Here is a 23925-nt window from a genome sequence, read left to right on the forward strand (position 1 = left end):
ATAAACTCCTGCTGGTTGAATGAACGAAGGATAAATCCCACATTCCCTAAGAAGTGTTGCCCTGAAGCTTTTTATTTTTAACTTTGTTGTTTTCTGACTCTGTGTCTTCTGGAGATTAGGATGGTACCTGCTTGCCTACCGTGACCAGTTCTGGCCGTGGGCAGTGAGCCCGAGTGCCATGCCATTGCTGGCCTCCTCCACGCTGAAATGTTAGCAAGTGACCCTCCAGGTCTCTCTCTCTCTCTCTCTCTTTCTCTCTCCGTGTCTCTCACCCTGCGCCTAGCAGTGCCCCTATCAGCTGGTATGGATGGTGATAGCTCTGAGTGTAATCTCTGGTTGACCCTGATGGACATATAACTTGAATGAGTAATTAATTTTAATTGTTTTACCCGCTGAAATTTGAGAATACATGTTAGCGCAGCATAATACTTGCAGCTCCTGACTGATACAACCTGCAGGGCAGAGAGGTTTGAAATGTCACCCGTGATTGATTGGTAGGGTCTGCCTGGAGTCCAGAGTGGCCGGACATTCTGAGGCCCCATCAGGGCTCTGATAGATCGGTGATGTCTGCCATGTGCATGCAGGTGAGACCTGGAAGCTCAGGCACCGTTTGCTTCTCTCTGCGCTGTAACTCTTGGAGGAGGTCCTACCCGGGTTCTTTCTCCAGTGCAGGTGAGGGCCTCCCCCAGACCCGTCTCCCCATACAGTTCTCTCATTGGCTGCCCTGCTCCCGATAGCCCTCCCTCCCCCTCCCCCCCAGCATGCACGGCCCTCAACCTTCGGGACCTAACACAGCCTCCCAGGACCCCCACTGGCCGCCGAGCAAGGGTCCCTCTTGCCCGCTGCAGGCTTTGATCACCGCTCTCCTTCTCCTCCTACTAAATTCTGCCCACTCACCTGCCATCCACCTGTTTGGCCATTTTTTCAAGTCAGGCTCTCAGACGACTTTCCTCTGCAGGCCACGGGGACCTGCTCTTCTGCGCCCAGACCACGGCGCCCACACCCAATCAGTCTCTGACCACCTTGTTTGGTTATCTTCACTTCATTCTTCTGTGGTCATCTAACATTCCTCATGTTGAAATCTGGGCTCCCTACCTCGGTTCTCCACTTCAGGAATGGCCTTGGTGTTGCAATTCCTCGTTGCAGTGTCTTGGTGACAACAGGCACTTGATAAACAGGTGCTTTGAAAGAGTGGGTTGGATTGGTGGCGCAGGGCTAGGGAACCCAAGAGGGAGACCGACGCAAAGACCCCCAAGGACCCCCCACCACCTTTCTTGTCTGGTCCTCCCCGGTTTGGAAGAAAGGAAGAACAATGTATATATATGGGTTTGCAGGGCCCCGTGTGCCCCCGCGAGGTGACGCCACAGAAGGGAGCCTGAAGTCCCCAGCACTCCCCCAGGCTGAGCACAGGCCGTGCGGGCTCTGGGTGGAGGGGCGGGCACTGCTCCCCCAGGCTGGGTGGAGGGGCGGGCACTGCTCCCCCAGGCTGGGTGGAGGGGCGGGCACTGCTCCCCCAGGCTGGGTGGAGGGGCGGGCACTGCTCCCCCAGGCTGAGCACAGGCCGCGCGGGCTCTGGGTGGAGGGATGGGCACTGCTCCCCCAGGCTGAGCACAGGCCGCGCGGGCTCTGGGTGGAGGGGCGGGCACTGCTCCCCCAGGCTGGGTGGAGGGGCGGGCACTGCTCCCCCAGGCTGGGTGGAGGGGCGGGCTCTGCTCCCCCAGGCTGGGTGGAGGGGCGGGCACTGCTCCCCCAGGCTGTGTGGAGGGGCGGGCACTGCTCCCCCAGGCAGTGTGGAGGGGCGGGCACTGCTCCCCCAGGCTGTGTGGAGGGGCGGGCACTGCTCCCCCAGGCTGGGTGGAGGGGCGGGCACTGCTCCCCCAGGCTGGGTGGAGGGATGGGCACTGCTCCCCCAGGCTGGGTGGAGGGGCGGGCACTGCTCCCCCAGGCTGGGTGGAGGGATGGGCACTGCTCCCCCAGGCTGGGTGGAGGGGCGGGCTCTGGGTGGAGGGGCGGGCACTGCTCCCCCAGGCTGGGTGGAGGGATGGGCACTGCTCCCCCAGGCTGGGTGGAGGGGCGGGCTCTGGGTGGAGGGGCGGGCACTGCTCCCCCAGGCTGGGTGGAGGGATGGGCACTGCTCCCCCAGGCTGGGTGGAGGGGCGGGCTCTGGGTGGAGGGGCGGGCACTGCTCCCGGAATGTTGGCTCCAGTGCCTCCCCCACTGCAGTAAGCTCCGGAGCCCCCGTCCCAGCGCCTGGTACAGCCCGGGCTCCCTGAAGGATATGCCTACCTTCTCGCCTGTCTATCAAACGGGGTCCTCATTGTGCTTTCTGTCCTTCCCAAAACTTGTCATACGGTCCCTGATGGGACCACTGTCATATGATAACCCCCATTTTACAGATGAGAAAGCTGAGTCCTGAGTTCCCATCCAGAGAGCCTCCACGGCGTCCCAGACTCAGGCTCTCGGCGTCAGTCTCCTTGGAAGCTCACAGGACAGGCTAGGCCCGTACTTCATGTTGGCTTTTCACTGTGGGGAAACTGAGGCTCCGTCTGATTATTGGCTAAAGCACCCATAGCCAGAAAGACTCACGGGAACATTTATTCCTGAGCTTCCGGACTCCAAATCTGCTTGGGCTGTATCTTCGGAATTCTCCCGTGCAAGCCTCCACGGTGTAAGGCACAGTACCCCGGCTCTGTCAGACCTCGCTCTGCTCTCGTCCTGCCTCCTGTCCACCCCGTGCCCCTCAAGGGCCTCCGCCCTGCTGTGCTCGCTCTGTGCCTGCGTGCCTCGGGCTCCTGCGCTGTTCCCGTTGGGTGGCTGTTTGCAATTGGACGAGTGGGATTCTGCCGTCCATCTGTCTCCGGCTTTTCCTTTTACGCAACGCGGTCCTCCTTAGCTGTCCATCTCCTTAGCTGTCCGTCCACAGGGATGGCTCCAGGACCTGCTGGGGATCCCAGATCTGCAGATCCTCAAGTCCCGTATGTAAAATGGCATGGTATTTGCATATAACCTACACATATCCTCCCTTGTACTTGAAATCATCTTTAGTTGACTTATAATTCCAAATGCAATGTAAATACTGTGCCATAGCTGTTACACTGTATTATTTAAGGAAAAATGGGAAAAAATAAAAGGTGTGTACATGCTCAGTATACACGTGGCTGTCATGGACCTAACCACGGAGTACACGTCAGTGGCAACGCAACATTTTTTTCCCCAAATACATTTGATCCACGGCTTGTTGAATCCATGGATGCGATACCTGTGGCTCCTTTCTAAATCCCAGCTGGTTGCTCAGTGTACACCTAGCTGATACAATGGGCCGCCTCTACCCTTCCCTTGCCATGGGCCCTGCCCCATTCGCCGGCGTCGCCCCCTGCTGATGGACATGAGGAAGCCTGGCCACGTCCTGTGACGAGCGCCTCACACCTGTACTCGTGTGGACTGTGGGAGAGCTAGAGAAACTCACTGGGAGGAATGAGTCACTGTGCACAGTCACACTTAGTTTCACAAGTACTGCCAGATTGCCTTCCAGAATGACTGTACCCGTTCGCACTGCCACCGGTGTGCTGTGAGTTCCTGTTTGACCATGTCCCCTGGCCACGCCCCCCGGCGGCACCTGCTGTGATCAGATGCGGCAGTGGCAGGAGGGATGCATTTGATAGCTCAAGCATGTCGGGGTGCTGGATGAGCATCTCCATGAGGCCCCCCTCCACTGCACACGTCCACTTATCAGAACATTTTTTTAAGTTTTTTTTAATTTTATTTATTCATTTTAGAGAGGAGAGAGAGAGAGAGAGAAGGGGTGGAGGAGCTGGAAGCATTAACTCCCATATGTGCCTTGACCAGGCAAGCCCAGGGTTTCGAACCGGCGACCTCAGCATTTCCAGGTTGACGCTTTATCCACTGCGCCACCACAGGTCAGGCTATTAGAACATTTTGAGCAGCAGGAAGACCAGGCAGGAGAAAAGGGGTGCATTTCTCACTGCAGCCTGCTCTTCTGTTGGGCAGACGGTTTCCCCAGGAACCACCAGTAGGCTTCCCTGTGTCTTACTGGCCAGATGGGACCGAGTGTCCTCCTGGAGCCAGTCCCTGACCGAGTGACGGGCTCGCCTTACCGCATGCCCCTCTTCCACGCACAGGGCTGCTGGCCCGGCACCCGAACAGAACGGCGAATGTCCGAATCGTCTGAGTAAGAATGAAGAAAGCTGGGGCAGAGTACTAACTCAGCAATAGCGTCTTCCACACCACATCTCTAATTTTGCCAGGTTTTCTTTGAACACATGTTGCCTCTTCTGTTCAAGGGACCATCCTTCACCAAATCTGTGATCAACCATGTTTCTGAGTTGACCAGCATTTGACCCTGACCTTGGGGTTGGAGCTGCCCAACTCACTGTGGAATTGCCATTCTTGTCAGCTGGCCATCAGACCTGTTCCCACCGCAGCTGCCCAGCTTGGGTTTCCGTATGGGCTCCCCGTGGGAGAGGTCAAGATGGAGGGTCAAGGGGCCATGCACCAAAGCTCCTTCCTGTGCCGGGATTCCGGAGCAGAATGCCAGCTAGGGACAGGTGGGGAAGAACACCTCCCGGGACTAGAACCTCTACAGGTAGCAGCTTCCTCTCGGCCATGGGCACACGGTAGTAACCCTTGTGTTTCTGTGTAACCAAAGAAATTAATCCTCAGCGGCACCTGGTAGTTACAGTTTATTGAGCACTTCTTGGATAACCAGACAGCCTTGTGAAAGCATTCCGGTGTTTTGGTAAAAGCACAGGCCTTAGTCAGACGCCTAGGGTATCCCAGTTCTGACATTTATTGGCCTGGGGCAAGCTACTGCAGCTTTCTGTGCCTCGGCCTCCTCACTGGCTCCTGAGAATAGTAACAGTATGTTGCAAATGCTCCACGAGTGTATAAACAAGAAAGGCTTGGAGTAGTGGGGGCTCTGAATACACATAGTTCACATCTGATAAATACTAGCTGCTATGGTTGCCATTTTTAAAAATGGAGAAACCAGAGGCCGAGAAAGATCATCTTAACCAAATGTCAGGCAGCTAGGAGTAGCAGGGACAGAACTCGACCTCAGGAGTTCCGGGAGGTCATTACTCTCCTTATCAGTAGAATAAATTTTTTAGCCGAATACCCTGTTAGGTTTTTTGTACAGACATAGTCACCAGCCACCAACTGTGAAGACACAGTGTCAGGTTCCCAGCAATGGGTAGAAGGGTGGCTCATTGTTGGAAGGTGGCTGGGGACCCTGGGACATGACAGGTAGGTGTGGCCTGGGACAGCACCGATGCCACCACTACACTCTGCTGGGCCTCAGCCTCCTTGTCTTTAAAATCCATTTCTGTTCTGTCTCCCAGCGGGAAAGATTCAGGGAACATAGCCAGGGTCACTTATTCCAGACTGAGGGCTCCGCATGGTATTTTATATCTTCTTTCTTATCTCAACCTGCACTTAACAGACATTCATACAATGTATGTAAGTGTATGTCCCCTAAGTCCATTTTAGTCACTGGAAGGCTCTGCAGACCGGGGCTTCAGAACCTTCTGAAAGAGATTTTTTTCCCTAACTAAGTTAAACGGGCCGCTGGGGTTCTTAGCCAGCGGATATCTGGGCTGTCTGTCTGTCACACCAGACATTCCTCACAGAGTCTCACTCGGCATTGAAGACATAGATGGTGTGAGGGGCCAAGTGCTCAGTCTGAACGGAAGGTCGCAGACTAAGTGGTTTAAGAAAAAAAGATGATGGCTTCGTGCCATTTCAGGAGGACTGTTAAACCTAGTGTTGCCTATTGGGTGACTTGGCTGGCTTTTGTTTTTAATTTTTAAGTTTAAATGTCCCTCCCTGCCCTGGCTGGTTGGCTCAGTGGTAGAGCGTCAGCCCAGCGTGTGGAAGTCCTGGGTTCGATTCCTGGTCAGGGCACACAGTAGAAGCGCCCATCTGCTTTTCCACCCTTCCCTCTCTCCATTCTCTCTCTCCCTTTTCCCCTCTCAAAGCCAAGGCTCCATTGGAGCAAAGTTGGCCCGGGCGATGAGGATGGCTCCATGGCCTTGCCTCAGGCACTAGAATGGCTCAGCTGCATGAAGCCATAAAACCCCAGATGGGCAGAGCATCACCTCCCAGTGGGCATGCTGGGTGGATCCCAGTCGGGAGCATGCGGGACTCTGTCTGACTGCCTCCCCGCTTCTAACTTCAGAAAAATACAAGCCCCCTAAAAAAAAAACCCCAAAATAATGTCCCTCTTCCCTGGTTTTCCTACTTCCTTTCTTTCTCTTTCTTTTTTTCCCTCCCTCCCTCCCTTGTCCTCTCTGCACAAAGGACCTGTTCCCACATGTGTGATGACATGGGGACACCCCAGGTGACATGGCTCTGGGCCCTGGAGTGGTCCATCCTGGTTGTGGAGAATCTCAAGGTTTCCTGAGGCCCTGGGCTATGCCTTTCTCCCCCCCACTCCCAACCTCCTACAGCAGGAAGCAGGAAGCAGGAAGGCTGGACAGCCGTCCAGGGCAGTCGCCACAAATGTTCCCACAACATGGGGCCCGCTGGGAAACCCGCTCTCCCCAAGGGCATTTTCCATCACTTCTTTGACTTGGATCAGAATCACACACCTGAGGGATGGTGGAGGCCATTGTTCCTTAAACTGAGCCAGACTCACAAATCTCCAGTAGCCCTTGTTGAATTTGAAGTCTTGTTCACTTAAACTCCGGGGGGCGGGGCACTGAGCTTCTGCTCGAATCACGGGCTCCCTGTCCTGCCCACACCATGTGCAGGGCTCCGTGGCATCATTCTGGCCCTGTCAGCAACATTGTCGTATTACAGCTTCCTGACCATCCAGTGAGGTGTGGGGACATAATCTTTTCTTTTTTTTTTTTTTTAAGGTGAAAAAACTGCTCAGAGAACATTGCCCCACGGAGGAGAACCCCACCCTCCCTTCCCACCCCCGGCTCCCGTAACACATAATACATTTTCTCCGTGATTCGGTCACTGCTGAGAGCTATCTCCAGTTAATGTGGTTTTGACAGAATAGTTGGTCTGGAAATTTTGCTGTTCAATTAAACTTCCTTGTTGAACTGCCTTGGTTTTGAAAGGATTCCATTAGAATGGCTAATTACACAGCAGTTGCTACAAGGAGATATTTGCTTTCAATTTCGAGCTCTTAGGTAATGCTAATCCAGCACTGTCTCTTCTCCTCCCCCGAGCTGTGAGCGACCATCTTTCTCTCACACAGCAGGCTTCTCAAGAGTTATTTTTAGCAATCCAAATCAAAACAGCAGTTTTGGCGGAGGCCGTTCTAGCCTCGCACAGTGAACCCTCTGTACTGGTGGAAACAGCCCGAGTCAGTGTTTTCTGAAAAGAGGCTACATCTTTGCCCTCTGTGTGTGGGGGATGAGCTGGGGGAACTGCAGACTCCTTTGTACCAGTATATTCCTTTGCGAACTCCAACTGGAGACGGATCATTCAAATTCCTGTAAAATGACCAAGGATTTGTTCGTTTGCAGATCAGATTGTTGTCATGGTCATTTTTTTCCAAGATGGCAGGCCTTGGCGGAATGTACTGGGGACGCTGTTTCCGCCTCTAGATCTCCGAAGACACGTGAAAATCCCTGTTTCCCCACTCTGTGCTGTTTCCTTCTTCGACCGGAGCACATGGGACATGCCTCAGCACACATACCAAGGGGACAAACCTCCTCCCCCTCACCCGTTAGAGTGCAGGTTTCTTGTGGGCAGTGGCTGTATTTTTCATCTTGTTTTGTGACTGGCATTTAGTAGGTGCTCCAATAGTTGAATGAATAGATAGATGAGTGAATATAATCCTATTTTATTCTTCTCTTTAAAAAAATTTATTTATTGCATAAATAGCAAATGAAAGTTTTTACCTTGAGGGCGGAAAAAACTACCGCTCCAGATAAAGCTAATGGCTTTTTCTTTTTTTAATTGCCCCCTTCAATCCTTGTTTCCTTGTCATCTCTGCTTCGGTTTTCACCAGTTTGGAGCACATCCTTGCAGATCTTTTTAATGCATTTATGTACACACACACACACACACACATCTTTGCAAACCTTTCTAATGCATTTATGTGTACACACACACACAAACTGGGTAACGTATCATTCTGCAGATTGCCTTGTCCAGTTAGCAATATATCAAGGAGTAGCAACTAACCATGTCAACTGCCTTCTCCTTTGTAACTGCTGTATTGTACATAGTACATTGTACCTAGTGCATTGTGTGGATATGATACCTTTTATTTGGACCCATTGCCTTCTTGATCTGCCTTTGTGCTCATTAGAGTTCAGCTCCCTTCTCACGGACATGTTGACAAACTAGCCACGCCCACTGCGATCTTTTGGTAACTGCATCATCAAAGTCAGCCAGCTGCTTTGGAGATTAAGCCAACCCAGTAGATCAGCGGTTCTCAACCTGTGGGTCGCGACCCCGGCGGGGGTCGAACGACCAAAACACAGGGGTCGCCTAAAGCCATCGGAAAATACATATTTATTATACAATACACTTTTAAATAAAATATGTATTTCCAATGGCTTTAGGCGACCCCTGTGTTTTGGTCGTTCGACCCCCGCCAGGGTCGCGACTCACAGGTTGAGAACCGCTGCAGTAGATGGAGTCATGTGAGATGCTGAGGGTCGCCAGAGGGACCTCAAGTCCCTTGTCTGCAGAAGCCAGAGATGTGCACCGTGACCTGGGAATTCCTCCGCTCTGGGTAGTGAGTGTCGTGGGAGCTGGTGTCGGCTCTGCCTGTGGACAGCTGGATTTCCTTCTCATTTCCCCTCCCTGAGTCTTACTTTTCTCATCTGTACAATGGGCTCCGTGAGCTCTTTCAGCTCTTAGCCTCCAAATAATGCGGCTTACCCAGTGGCATCGGGATTGCGGCCCAGAATGCAGTCTTAGCTTACATTTCCACTCTGTGCCAGGACAGGCAACAGGCCGGTTTAAACCATATTTTCAATTTCACGTTTACTTGAATTAAATATATTTTATTATATTTTAACTAGATAGATTTTATTGTTTTAGTTAAAGTAAGTTTTGAAATTATACAGTAGAGAGATTCAACCCAGAGCTCTTAGCTGAGTCAGGGTTGCTGAGAGTCCCTGGTTGGTCAGGACATTTCCTGTCATTCATATTACTTCATTACCCAGTTAAAATGTGTACTTTTTCTGTGCTTTGTTCTGGTCAGGGCAGTGTGGTGTTGGGGACAGAGAGTGGGACACCTGAGATGACTTCCAGGTTGGTCCAGTTCCCGCCGTGTGTTCTTAAGTCACTCACCTCCTCTGGGTTTCATCCAGTAATATTGCGATTCCAGATTCGCCAAGTGTTCATTAAAGGAAAGGTGGAAACCACACTCCCCTGTGGCAGCTTCATCTGGCGTTTCAACGCCTTGTCACCTGCAGATAGGTCATCTTGTGAACGGATGAGGCATCCTAAGAGAGAACCAAAACCCATGCGATCGCCTGGCTTTTTCACACGAAAAGTGTGCAGCTGCCCCCACCCCTTGTGACACACCCCGAGCCCTCTGTGGGTTCCGAGGGAGGCCCAGGGAAGGGGCTATGCTGCCATGATTCATAGGTCGAGTTTCCCTCCCCCCCCCCGGGCCCTCGGGCCCTCTTGATATGTGTTCCCCCGGATTGGAGATGTGGGACCACAAGGGTCACAGGTTCTGATTCACACACTGCCTGTGGGTTTCCCTGGGGGTCCGAGCCAGGCTTTCCCACGTGGGGCGAGAGCGCTGGCCCCTTGATTTGGTGTTGCACGTTGGTCTGGGGACAGTGTGGTTCTGCAGGTGAAAGATCAGGGTGACCGGGTGTGGCGGCTGTGTGGGAGTTGTAACCCTGCAAGGTCTCTGGGGCGTTTGCGACCCTACTTGGAGCTTCTGTTTCTGAACATCCCCTGAGCTAAGCGTTCCCAGGTTGAGCAGGGCTGTCCGTAGAGGGCTGGGCGAGTCTGTGGTGCCCTTCCTCTGAGAGCTCCTGGGGCAGGTGACTTCCCCTCTCCCAGGCTTCCTGCCCTGCTGGGTCTTTGTGAGCTCAAATGTGACCGTCTGTCGAAGGTGCTCAACCCCAGCCACCTTCCTTCCCCTCTCCCTTTCTTACCTGGAAAAGCATCACTCTGCAGGCTCTGTCACTGAGCTTCCAGAACCCTACCATAAACATTTCCCCATTAAACAAGATCAAACACAGACAGTACAGTGGGTGGAAAGAACGTCATTAGCATGGTACCTGCCTTACATTTGTTTTAAAAAAAAAAGGAGAAGAAAGGTGTTGGCCCAGTGTGTGGATGTCTTGGGTTCGATTTCCAGTTAGGGCACATAGGAGAAGCAACCACCTGCATCTCCACCCATCCCCCTTCTCTTTCCCTCTCTTCCCTTCCCGCAGCCATGGCTCAATTGGTTCAAGTGTATCAGCCCCGGGCACTGAGGGTAGCTCTGTGTAGCCTCTGTCTCAGGTGCTAAAAATAGTTTGTTTGCAAGAATAGCCCCAAGTGGGCAGAGCATCGGCCCTAGATGGAGGTTGCCGGGTGGATCCTGGTCAGGGTGCATGCAAGAGAGTCTGTCTATCTCCCATTCTCTCATTTGCAAAATAGGAGGGGGGAAAAAAAGGACATGGAATCATTTTCACTTGCCACCCCTCACTGCAAATATTATAGCAGCCATTACCCCTCCCCGCCAACACCGTTTCCATTAAATACTTGCAAATATGGTTTGCATTATTACAGATAAATGCCCAGCAGGTCACATTGTCTCTCCTTCTATTTGGTCCTCCTCCGAGTGATCAATAGCCTTTCTGTTCACAACCTGGGAACTCGAAGAAATGAGTCAACCTGACCTATGATTCACAGGTACTTGATCAGAAATGCTTGATGTTCTGGGGCGCAGTGGGAGGGCGAGTCAGAGATAAATTCCCTGAGGTCTCGGGTGAAGTAGCACGGGTGTGGGGGAGCGTGGGGAGATGCTATCTTGTGGTTTCGGGGACTGGCCCCTGCTCTTTGAGGGCTGCATTGTGGTGGGGGACTTCAGGTGACTCCACACCCAGAGGTGCTGAAAGAGGTCTAGCTTAAGCCTGCTATCCAGCCTTTTATACAGTTAGCATGCCTTTCCCTTGTCGGAGTGCCAGAGTTTGGAGACAGAGCGTTCTGGGGACACTAGTTGGGAGTTCTTAGAAAAAAATGTTAATAAGACAGTTACAAGGATGAGAAAATACATTTATAGTACTGTACACATTTATGGAAAAAGTTCGCGTGTCAGCGGGTCACGCAGCTCACACTTGTGTTCAGGGGTCTGCGGTAGTCTTTCATTTCCTCCACCGCCAGCCTCTCGGTAGGTGCCATTACTGGCCACATTTTAGAGATGAGGAGATGGAGGCTGCAGGAGGTTGAGTAACTTGCCTGAGGCTCTGTAGCGATTATTGGGAAAAGTCAAATGTATGTCCATCCATTTCGAGTCATGAGATTTAAAATTGCAGGGACCTGGGTTAGTATTTTGGGGCTACCATTTTGCCAGCCTTGTGACCTTGACCTTGTGACTTCTGGCTGCCGCAGTGTGCCAGGCTGTCGGACAGTGTTAGTGATGTCCACCACGGCCGGTGCCGTCTGCTGCCTCCTCAGTCGCTGTGGCCTTGCCACTGCATAGTGCCTCGATAGGTTCAGGTAGTAGGGAGGGGAGACCCCAGACTGCAGGGAAGAGAGGCCCCCCCCCATCCCCGCTTCACAAGACGGGTCAAGATCGGTTTAAACCAGATGCAGTCATGGCAGCTGTGGCGATAATGGCAGATAGGTTTTTGGGTTTTGTCAGGGGAAGCGTGCTAGGGAGGGGTTATTTTTCTAAATAAGAAGGTAGCCCCTGTTTGGGCAAGTGCATTTGATTTTTATTTTTCTATTTGGATCTTCGGCGTGATACTTGGAAGTGCGGCAGCCATCTTGCAAACATGAGGTAATAAGCAACAGATTACATTGGTGGAAATTTTCCTAAAATATAGGAAAAGCCTGGCTGTGAGGTGGAAGAGCCTTGTTAAGCAATTCCAGCAGCCCCAGAGGGAAGACGGCCTCCACACTTTCTGTTGCTGAAACGATTCCTACTGGCCTCTGCCCCACTAAGTGGGTTTTTTGTTTTGTTTCGGTTTGGTTGGTTTGTTTTGTAGCTGGAAGTATTTCTAATAGATGCACAGATTTCCACCAAAACACAATGCTGGGCCCCTTAATATGGTGGTTAGGAGCCAAATTCCAGACCCAGGGTTCCTGGGTGCTGATCGCGGCTCTCCCACTAACGAGCTGTGTGACCCGGGACAGGTCACTGAGCCTCTCTGTGACTCACTGGCCTCGTCTGGAAAGTGCTCAGTACCTGTGCTTTGAACACCGAATGAAGGGCAGTGTTGGTACTTACTTCATGGGATGAGTATGAACATTAAAGGACAAAACATTGTATAAAATGATTAGAACTTTGCCTGACACATAGTAAGAGGCTATGTTCAGGTTTGTAAAAAAAAAAAGAAAAAAAGGAAAGGAAAGAAAAGTAGTCACTATTATAGGCTTGGGTTTGCACCTTGATCTGACCACTGGGCCACCTGTGGGATTTCAGAGAGCCTGACCCCTTCAGTGTGGAGCCCGACGGAGTGTGAAACGACCCTACAGTCGGTCTCACAGCAGTAACCGTGGCGGTTTCTTTTTGACAGAAAAAGCTCCTTAGAGAACAGTGACTTGTGAAAGGAGGAGTGGCTGTGACTACCAAGTCCTGTCATGCAGTGAGTGCGCAGAACACCCGGTGGGCTATGCAAATGACACGGCTCTCCCGGACAGCCACGGCCCCTGCCGGACAGCCACGGCCCCTGCCGGACAGCCACGGCCCCTGCCTCTCCTGAGCCCCTTTCTGAAAGGGTCTTTCCAGCCAGTGGCCTATTCTTTAGAATCTCCTCACATCTTTCTTGCTGGGAGGTGATGGTGTGTGCGGCAGGGGGTGGGGAGGAGGGGACCATGCCTGCATTCCAGGCCCTTTTGCGTCGAGAGGGACGCCCCTGGCTCGTGCGTGCACGAGTAGCTTTGACCCGGGCCTCTCTCACGCTCTGCCCCCATGACGTGGCCACGGTATGTAGAGACCAGATTTCAATTTGGGCAGCAGTTAAGGCTTTTGGGGAAATAGATCTTGTTTGCTAGGTTAAAGGATGAACTGAGAGATATGTCCATTAGCACATCCTGTGGAATCTTCCTTCAAAGCAGAGGCCGACCCCCTTCCTTCTCCCCCTCTTCGCCAGTGTTGGTCCAGACCGAGCCACCTCCACCTCTGCCTGGATTACTGCCTCCCAACTGGCCTTCCAGCGTCTGCTCACCCTTCTTTCTCTCTCAGCAGCCTGGGGGTGGGGTGGGGGGGGGTGGGGGCGTCCTTTCAAAATGTCAGCCAAACCATTGGGCTCAGCCTGTGAGACTCTCCATGGCTCCCTGTCTGGGAACAGCATCCCAAGTGCTTTGTGTGCCCTTGCGGTCCCACCCTGCTCACCCTGCTGTCCCCGCTGGCCTTCTCGCTGCAGGCCGAGAACACCTGCGCAGGCTGGCCTCAGGGCCTTAGCACGGAATGTGGCCCCGGTGCGGAGCACTCTCTCCCCTACATCCCTGCCTGCCTCGTCTCCTCGCTTCCTTTAGGTCTCTGCTCAGATGGCAGCTCCCCGACATGCCTCCTCTGACCGCCTGCTCGGGCACACAGTCCCCCGCCCCTCGTTATCTGTCATTATCCACCGTCCTGCAGGCTGGCTGAGGTCATTACGGGTGACTTTCGTCCCCCCCCCCCCCCTTCGTGAGAGGATAATTCCTGTGAGGGAAGAGGCACGGTCTTGTCCGTCAGAGTAGCCACAGAGCCCAGAACATTCTACAGTCGCCGTGCTTAGTAAACATTCAACTAGATAAAGCCTGTGGCTGGTTTAGAAATAAGGCCTGTCTGACAAAAAGCTCTGAGCCTGAGGTCTCTTGAGAACCTCATAAATTTTCCCCAAATCTACTTCCCGGAAAGCACCAGATCAGTGTCGAGCACCCCAAAGCAAACCCTTTAAAAGTGAACCTGCCAGTGACTAGAGGATTTCTTTTGCATTTGCTTAGAAAATGTCCTCCTTATCATCCCATTTAGTTCTTTTCCTCTCTTTGGTACCTGGGGACCAGACAGGAAATGGCCCAGTCAGACCAGGGATCTCGTCTGTGATGGGTTAAGATGAAGCGGCCCCGTTCCTTGGCGTTCTCACTGAAGGGTGGGGTCTCCGTCCCTCCCTTGAGTCCTGTGACTGCTTCAAGATGCAGAACCACAAAAGGTCATGGAGCTCCCAGCTGGCTTCTTGGACCACTCTCTGTTGGGGAAGCGCTGAGATGGCCATGCTGAAGAGGCCACACGTAGGTGCTGTGGTCTGTGGTCTCCGATGAGCAAGCAGCCAGCACCCGGGTTGGCCGACAGCCGTGCACACGGCCATCGTGGATGTTCTGACCATTTGCACTTGGCAATGATCACAGCCCCGCCGACATCTGACTGCAAAGCCATGGGTAACCCCGAGTGAGAACCGCCCGGCCAAGCCCTTCCCAAATTCCTGACCAGAGGCACATGAGTAACGCAACGTGGTTGTTGTTTTACAGCGCCGGCGTTGCGGTAACTTGTACTCAGTGGTAGTAACCAGAACTCCGCCCTTACGCTTCCTCCTACGTACGAGGCGATGTCCCTGCCACGCCGGGCATCAGATTCCTCATCGAGTGACAATCTGTGTTTATGCGGTCGTTGTTTTGTTCAAAGCCTAGCAGGGTTTCTAGCATCTACCGTGTTTCCTCAAATCAAAGATGCCATCAGTTATATACAGCTCACCATTAACTTATGTGCCACTAAGAAATGAAGAAATGCTTCCAATTAAATTCCTGATGCCACTGGTTTTAGTACATAGCCCTATTTGGGAGCTGCTGAAATTTGGAAGGATATGTATCTTGGAGTTTTTGATTTAAAGAGTCATTAACACAAATAGCTGGCTAAGTTCAGACACAGAACAAGACCCCCACGATGTGGCTTTATGAGGAGCAAGAGGTGAACTTAAAGCAAATGCCAGTTAAAGTCTCGGATCTCCCGTCCGCTGTCACACGGTGGAACCCAAAGATCAATAGAGAGGCCTTTGTAGGCGGGCAGATCTTGCCTTCCTGGGGCAGCTGGTAAATGGTTAAATTTCAAAGGACCTGGTGTCACAGTTATTGAGCAGAAATTGTGTTTTACAAGAGGGATGATGGAGTCAGGTCCTAACTGGCTGTGAGCGGATGAGTTCTTCTCAGTGGAAGCCTGTCTCTAGTGCTGGGAATGGACCAAGCCCCATTTCTCTGTGGGTTCTGTCTTCTCTTTTTTAGAACACTAACGGATGATAGTTCCTTGAGAGACGTCAGCTGGTGAGCAGAAGGGGTCCGGTCGGTGAGCAGAAGGATGACAGAGGTGTCCCAGGCCACGTTTAGTGGAGTGGATACAAGAAAGCATCTGAACGGGCCCGAGCCTCAGCTGTTCATGGAGGGCCTTATTGAGTCAGCACAGCCGTGCAGAGTGTTAGTGAGCCCCTGCAGGGCCAGGGAAACGTGTGTTTAAAAAATCTACATTTTATTTATTAATTTTAGAGAGTCAGAAATATTGATTTGTTCCACTGATTTATGCATTCATTGGTTGATTCTTGATTTTTTTTAAATCTTTTTTTTTTTTTTTTTTTTGCAGAGACAGAGAGAGAGTCAGAGAGGGATAGGCAGGGACAGACAAACAGGAACGGAGAGATGAGAAGCATCAATCATTAGTTTTTTGTTGCGCATTGTGACACCTTAGTTGTTCATTGATTGCTCTCTCAAATGTGCCTTGACCGTGGGCCTTCAGCAGACCGAGTAACCCCTTGTTTGAGCCAGCGACCTTGGGTCCAAGCTGGTGAGTTTTTGCTCAAATCAGATGAGCCTGCGCTCAAGCTGGTGACCTCAGAGTCTCGAACCTGGGTCCTTGGCATCCCAGTCCAACGCTCTATCCACTGTGCCACCGCCTGGTCAGGCTTGATTTTATTTTACGTGAGAGGAGGGGAGATAGTGAGGCAGACTCTCTCAGGCACCCCGACTGGGATCCACCCAGCAGCCCTGTCTTGGACCGATGCTTGAGTCCCGAGCTATTTTTAGTGCCTGAAGCAGATGCACTCGGACCACTGGAGCCACTGGCTATGGGAGGGGAAGAGGAGGCAGAGGGGGAGAGAAGCAGATGGACTCTTCTCCTGTGTGCCATGACTGGTAATGGAAGCTGGGACGTCCAAATGCCAGGCCAATGCTCTATCCGTTGAGCCAACTGCCAGGGCCCGTTGGTTGATTCTTGTACGTGCCCTCTCCAGGGATCGAACCCTCAACTTTGGTGTATTAGGACAGTGTTCTCACCAGCTGAGCTATCTGGCCAGGACTGAGGTTAACTTTCTTGCTCAGAGTCACACAGTGCATACGTCAGTGTAGTTCACCAGACTCAGGCTTGCGCTCCGAACCGCAGTACTGCGCCATTGATCAGCATTTCTGCAAAGACACGGAAATAGGTTCATACGCCCCTCCAGCCAGCCCTGAGCTCTCATTGCAGCTGCCCTCCAGCCTTCGTGAACATGGCATTTCTTCTCACAGCCCCTTGCCCGTGCCGGTGTGAGTTTCCCCACCAGTAACGTCTCTTGGCTTCTCCCCTTCCTTGTGAAGACCAAAATGTCTTTCAAGGCCCAGGTCAAACGGGACGCCTGAACCCTTGCTCCCCCAAGGTGATTTCAGCCACCTCCACTCCTGCGCATTGTCCTGGACCTCTTGGCCGACCCCCTTGGTGGGGGTGACTGCAGTCGGTCACTCTGCTATTAGTCCATTAGACTGCAAGGTTCCTGAGGCTCTGGAGTTAGACTGAGCTTGGATCCACTTCTGACTGACAGCTTGTGTCCTTGCGCAAGTTTCTCTTACCTTTCCTTGACTTTATTTATTTTTTAATCTACAAAATGGAAATAATCGTACTGTCCACTTCCCAGGGTTGTCACCAACTTGAGGTTCTCCCAGTAAAGGCTCTGTGTTATCTGCGATGATGGAAGGGCCACTTCATACCTTCTTGTCGCTGGTGCTCACAACCCCCCTCTGAGGTCGCTTCTTTTCCCATCACCCCCAATTTACAGATGGAGACACAGAAGTGAAGTCACATGTCCACGCAACAGTGTGACAAACTGGGGTCAACTCATAACTTTTTTCAAATCCCTTCTCTTGATGGGATCCCCGCGGAGACCTTCCACGGACTGAGTTCTGACAGGTTTTGTCATATAGCAGCCTTTCAGATGTGCTTTAATTAACGACCTGATTTTCCACCTCTTGTGCCGCTGGTCTTTACCCCGATTTGTAGGAAAATGATGCTGCAGCCGGCTTTGTCTCAGGAAGACATCCTCGTTTACACAGTGCACGTTACTGCCAATAACAGATCGTCTGTTGTCCGGCTCTGGTGGGGGGTGAGTGACCAGCCCCAGCACTGCCCATTTATGTAGTGAACCAAAGCCATGGGCCAGATTATTGGCCTGGAAAAGCTCAAGCGGCCTGACCTGTGGTGGCGCAGTGGATAAAGATTCGACCTGAAATGCTGAGGCCACCGGTTCAAAACCCTGGGCTCGCCTGGTCAAGGCACATATGGGAGTTGATGCTTCCTGCTCCTCCCTTTTCTCTCTCTCTCTCTCCCTCCATCTCTCCCTCCCTCCCTCCCTCTTTCCCTCCCTCCCCACTCTCTAAATTGAATAAATTAAAAAAAATATATATATATATATATAAAATAAAAGCTCAAGCAAACCCTTCAGTATAATTCAGGTCCACTTTGTTCCCCAATCCAAAGACGTCAGGGCCACCGTTGCCGTGTCCCTGGGATGACTTGGCCGCTAGAGTGTCCTTCTGGTCGACTCTGTTATTGATCTCAGGGGGAGGGGACCCTTGTTTTCTCCTCAGGGTGATGGTGTGAGAAACACCTAAACCTCTTGGGAATTTTTATAAGCGTTTCTTTCAGTCAAACTGAGGACATTGCCTGGAAGCAAGATCTTAAATGCTCTGGGGAATGACAGTTTTGCCGTTTCTTGTGTGCATGTGACATTAAGGAGGGGACTTAAGGAAGATTCCGTGACGGTGGGAGGAAGCAAGGTTATGCGGTCCTCTGAGGGTGTTTCCTCATCTGAGGGGCCTGAAAAACAGACATTTCAAAGGTGTGTTAACCGACATACTCCCCCCAAAATGGCCGGGGCCGGCTTAAGGCAAAGACACACCTTTTACGGACAACGTGAGAGGCTGGAGTGTGACTGCCCACTGTGACCTGCCCAGTTAGAACTGGGGACACAGTGAGATCACCGTCTGAGGTCACTTTCCGCCCCTGGACTTGGCTGAGTGGTTCGAGAGCCCCTTTCCATCCACAGTGGGGTGTCAGACTCCTGAAACCAAACAGACTGGACTGTGTTTGCCGGAGAACACGGAGTAACTGGAGCGATGTCCATCCCCGAGGCGAGCTCTGGGCCCTGGAGCGTGCTGGCACTCTCAGAGTGGACAGCAGGCCAGCACCCCGTTCAGTAGGGTGTCACAGGCCGTCCTGTCTGAGTGGGGGTCTGGTGACAGGCGAGAGGCGCGGAGGGGCTCTGAGGTTGGCTGTTTGTCCCGGCTGACTGTGCAGAATGGGCAGCAGCAGGCGCCCCCCTGGGCCGGCAGCGGCCTGGCCTTCGCTTTTAGCAACCGCAGACGGGTCCTCACTGGGAGGGAGCAGGTATCGGGGCGGGGCTTGCGGGAGGGAAGTCACATGATCGACGGCCTGGCCCACGTCAAGCACTGAGCGAGGCTCTGCAGCTATCTGGGGGGTTTCCAATGCATCTCTCTCCTCTGGCTAACTTCTCACTTATTTCCATCGTCCTCAGGTAAGGTGGACAGTCTGTGTATTTCAGTCCTTTGAAATGTATCGAGGCTTCTTCTCCGGCTCAGCCTGCGGTCTCTCCCGGGGAGTGTGGCGTGTGCCCCTGACAAGAGCGTGTACGCTACAGGGTTGGGGTAGAGTGCTCCATAGATCCCCACTGTGGACGGTCCAGTGCTCTGCCTGGTGGAGAAGGATCTTCACCGTGCAGTGCGCCCAGAGCAGGGAAAGGGGCAAGGCCTGTGTGAGTGAGCATGGACAGGCAGCCCCTGGTCCCGGGAGGCGGGCACGATGCCAGCTTGTCCTCCATGTGGCCCAGAGAAGAAGAGGAGGTCAGGAACTCCAAACAGGCCTTGGTCGGTTGGCTCAGTGGTGGAGCGTCGGCCTGGCGTGCAGGAGTCCCGGGTTCGATTCCAGGCCAGGGCACACAGGAGAGGCGCCCATCTGCTTCTCCATCCTTCCCCCTCTCCTTCCTCTCTGTCTTTCTCTTCCTCTCCCGCAGCTGAGGCTCCATTGGAGCAAAGTTGGCCCGGGCGCTGAGGATGGCTCCATGGCCTCTGCCTCAGGTGCTAGAATGGCTCTGGTCGCAACAGAGCAACACCCCGGAGGGGCAGAGCATCACCCCCTGGTGGGCATGCTGGGTGGATCCCGGTCAGGTGCATGTGGGAGTCTGTCTGCCTCCCCGTTTCCAACTTCAGAAAAATACAAAAAAAAAAAAAAAAAAAGAACTCCAAACAGGCATCTGAGGCTAAGAGAAAGTGTCCAGGCGTTTGCCAAAGAAGGCAGGTTCCCCACGGTGACGAGGAAGGAAGCCGTATGCAGTAGCACCTCTTCCCCTCGTGCGGTCAGCGGACGCGGATCAGAGGCTTGCTCACCCTAGCTGCGTGCTGGGTGTGGGCACACAGGGACGCATCATTGCCCCTGCCCTCTCAGATTTGTGGATCTGCTGGGAGAACAGATCCTTAAACAGGCGGTTGTGCCTAGAAAGGCAGGGGTCGTAACTGGACAAGTACGTACGTATCAGAATGCTGTCATGCTTGCTCTGTTTCTGCCTTCCCCTCCGTCACACAGACCCGCAGCTAAAACGGTTTTCACAGTCAAGCCGAGAGGTGGAGACAGGATGGTGTAAAGCTATTAGGAACCCTTAGGAAATACTTTCGTGAAATTGTCCGTTCCCCGGGCCTGGCATGCCAGCACCAGAGAACTTTGGAACCCCCCACCCCTTCTTTTTGGGGGTGGGGGTTTCCAAAGACCCTTTCCACACACCGTGAAGCCGTGGAGGCCTTTTCAGAATCATCATTTGAAAACGCACGTAATGAAACACTCCGACTGCACGGGAAACCAGTCACGCTGGCGTGCAGCCTTGTGCGCAGGCCCCCCTCCGCTCCCCGGCTGGCCAGGAGGTTTATGGGATCCAGGAGAGGTGCGCGCAGTCAGGGAACAACAGCTTTCCTGGCTGATTCTACGTTTAGGGAATCGGTTCCCTCCAAGGAGGGCTCAGTGGGAGGTTTTACGATAGATTCAGGCACCTCCCTAGAAGACGGCCCTGGCCTGCCTTTGGTGAACGCAGGGTCTCGGGATTTTTTTTTTTTTTTTCTCACCAGGCTGCGTACTTAAACTTCTACAGAACAGCCCAGTTGACTTGGCTGAATTTCCCACCCTTTACGTTGCTCTTGCTGCTTCCCAGTGGAAGGAGCATCATGAACTGGCAGGCAGGCGGGTGGGAAGGTGGGGTGAAGGAAAGTTAAAGGCTGGCTGTGGAGGGAGACGGAAGGCCTGGGGCTGGGTGACCCTGGCAGGGTCTCCATAGCCTTTGTTAGGTTTGGGAACCCGACTTGGGAGTTCACCATGCCGAGAGCGCTGCCCGACAGGGTGGAGAGACTCTTTATGGGAGCTGAAGAGAAGCCTGAGGTTCAGGGAGGACCCATGCTGTACTCTCTGAGGTAGATGAGGCTGTGGGCCCTGTGAGATGACACATCAGTTACGGGGAAATGATGGCAGCCACTTTTCCTATATCTCCCATCTTCATTACCACCCCAGAACCCGGGGAAATCCCCGTCCTACCCGTAAACAGCGGACACTCGCCATAGGTAATCCCAGGTCACCTGGCGCCAGCTAGAAGTGGTGGAATTCAGCTCTGATTTCATGAAATCCAAGGCTCCAAGATCTTTGTTTCCATTGCCACATGCCTAGCTGCCTCCCCGCAGCAGGGAGGACCTGGGTACAGCTCCCAGAATCAGTTTGCCTGGGATCAAATCCCAGATCCACTCCAGATAGCGCAGGGATCCTAGGTAAGCCCCGCCCCCTCAGGTCCCTCACTGGTAAGATGGGCTGATCCTAGCACCTAACTCAAGGACTCTTTTTGATGCACTATTGAGACAGTGCAGTGCATGGAGCCCTGGGCCGGTAGCTCAGTTGGTTAAAGCATGGTACTGATATGGCAGGGTTATGGGTTCTGTCCCGCAAGAATCAACCAATGAATGCATAACTAAGTGGAGCAACAAATCGACGTGTCTCTCTCTCTTTTTCTCTTTCTCTCTAAAATCAATCAATAAATTAAAAAAAAATTAAAAAAATAGCCATTTCCAGTTAAAGCTCTGAGCTCACATCCCTGACATGTAAGGGCTCCTTCAGGGTCGGACCCGGTGCTTACTATCAGCCCAGCAGGACTGGGAGGAACGTCAGGGGTCCCTGGTGTGTGACCACTCCTCCGCTCGCTCCTCCGATTGGCCGGCCCAGCAGGACTGGGAGGAACGTCAGGCGTCCCTGGTGTGCGATCACTCCTCCGCTTGCTCCTCCGATTGGCCGGCCCAGCAGGACGAGGAGGAACATCAGGGGTCCCTGGTGTGCGACCACTCCTCCGTTCGCTCCTCCGATTGGCCGGCCTCCAGGAGTGTGTTGTTCTGGTGCGGAGCTGGCCCTGGTGTTCTGGAGCGACCCGGCAGGGCCGAGGTTAGTAACCGGCCCTGCACAGCCTGCCAGGCTGAGCGCCCGCCTTGGCGGCCTGCTGAGCTGCGCTTGAGAGAACTGCTAGCCTTCAGCCGCTTGCTCGCTCTGCCCTTCCTGCAGAAGCGTGCTCCAGGCCCCAGGCACCGAGCATGGCCATTCCCCCCACGGCCCGGTGTCCCCAAGACCGTTGTTTTTTCTTCATCTCTTTTCCTGTCCCACTAACTCCCTGTCCCCCTGTGGTGCTTGTCAGATGCTGGGAGGGGCGGGCGTGCAGTAAGGACAGGACTGAACATCGAACAGCCTGGGTTTAATCCTGCTGTGTCCTTGGTCTGGTACAGACAGCCGCTCCGCTGAAGGTCCCATGTTGGTGTAACAAGTACCGTTACGTGTATGTTCCTATCTATAATATGTGGAGTCACTTTTCATCAAGTTAGAAGGGTTAAATGGTGGACAGGATAACCCATGCAAACACACTGTAAACACTCAATGCTAATCATTATTTTCTTTTTTAATTTTAATGGGGTGACATCAATAAATCAGGGTACATATATTCAAAGAAAACATGTCCAGGGCTAATTATTATTAACCAATGCTATTATCCTTAGTCCTAGGAAAATTCAGGCTGTATCTTCAACAGGATTGTGGCCTCTGGGTCTCAGTTTTCCTGCCACTAGCTGCCCTAGTGAGTTGGTGAGAATCAGGTATGAGAGGAGGGAGGGGTATGAGAAGTCTGAGGGTCAAGAATTGGACAGCTCTCTCCTCTTCCCTGCTCAAACTGCGCCTGGCCTTTAGTCCTGGGATGGCATCTACTCTTCCCACATCCCACCTGTTGGAGTTACCCATTGTCTTTTTCTGCATGGAAGCCCGATGCATAGAAAAGTACCCAGCCTGTGGTAGGTACACTGACAATGAACACCTGTTGTTGAAAGGAGATAAAATATGAGGCGTGCCTGCCGCACGATAGATTCTCATTAAATAGGCTTACTGAAGTGTCTGTTCTAAACCAGGAATCAGCAAACTATGGCCACACGCCAAGTCTGGCCCACTACTTGCTTTTGTGAATAAAGTTTTATTGGAACACAGCTGTGCCCATCTATTTGCATATATGGTCAAGGGCAGTTTTCCTGCTACAATGGTGGAGTTCAGTTGTTGTGAGAGAAACATATAGTCCCTGGCTTGTTACCGTAACCTCTGTGGCTCCTGCTCTGAATGTCAAGGTGGCCCTGGCCCTAAGTGGCCACTGATTTCCCTTCCCCTGATTGCAGGTGTGCGGGCAGATACAAGTTGAAAACAAGTCACGAGCTTGAGGTGCATTTTCTCGTCGCTCTCTCGAAGGCGTTTTGTTCTCTGATGCTGTAATACCTGCTGCCCGGTCTGAACTGATGTTTCTGTGCCCTCACTCTTTTCTCCCCCCTACCCCCCCCCCCCAATTCTCACATGTTGAGTTGGTGTTACTTTCATTTCTTTGTAAAAAGAAACTCAAGCCACCTGTCAGTGGTTAGCTGGCACATTCATTAGGGGTTGTCCATGTATCCTGCAAGCAGCCTTGACCTAGGGGCCCTCTCAGGAGAAGAGGCGAAATAAAAATGGAAGAGCCGCGAGATACTAATACTTACGGCAGTGGTCCCCAACCCCGGGGCCGCAGACCGGTACCGATCCATGGGCCATTTGGTACCAGTCCGCAGAGAAAGACTAAATAATTTACATTATTTTTGTTTTATTTATATTTAAGTCTGAACGATGTTTTATTTTTAAAAAATGACCAGATTCCCTCTGTTACATCTGTCTAAGACTCACTCTTGACGCTTGTCTCGGTCACGTGATACATTTATCCGTCCCACCCTAAAGGCCGGTCCGTAAAAATATTTTCTGATGTTAAACCGGTCCATGGCCCAAAAAAGGTTGGGGACCACTGACTTACGGTATCAATGGGAAGGATGCTGACAGGGGGCAGCAGGAGGGAGTCGCTATGTCTGGGGCGCTGATTGTATAGGTTTCCGATCCTTCCATTGGTATGAACAGAGTGACCTCGGACACCGTAGTTAGCCTCAGTTTTCCAATCTGTAAATGGCAAC

The 23925-nt window shown here is 52.6% G+C and overlaps 1 protein-coding gene across 5 annotated transcripts in view; it reads left to right on the forward strand.

Annotated features, from left to right (window-relative positions):
- LOC136401370 (uncharacterized) overlaps positions 1-23925 on the forward strand; it is a 371266-nt gene that overhangs the window by 232641 nt on the left and 114700 nt on the right. The gene's annotated exons all lie outside the window — the stretch shown is intronic.

The sequence above is a fragment of the Saccopteryx leptura genome, chromosome 3 (genome assembly GCF_036850995.1).
Source record: "Saccopteryx leptura isolate mSacLep1 chromosome 3, mSacLep1_pri_phased_curated, whole genome shotgun sequence".
Taxonomy (NCBI): domain Eukaryota; kingdom Metazoa; phylum Chordata; class Mammalia; order Chiroptera; family Emballonuridae; genus Saccopteryx; species Saccopteryx leptura.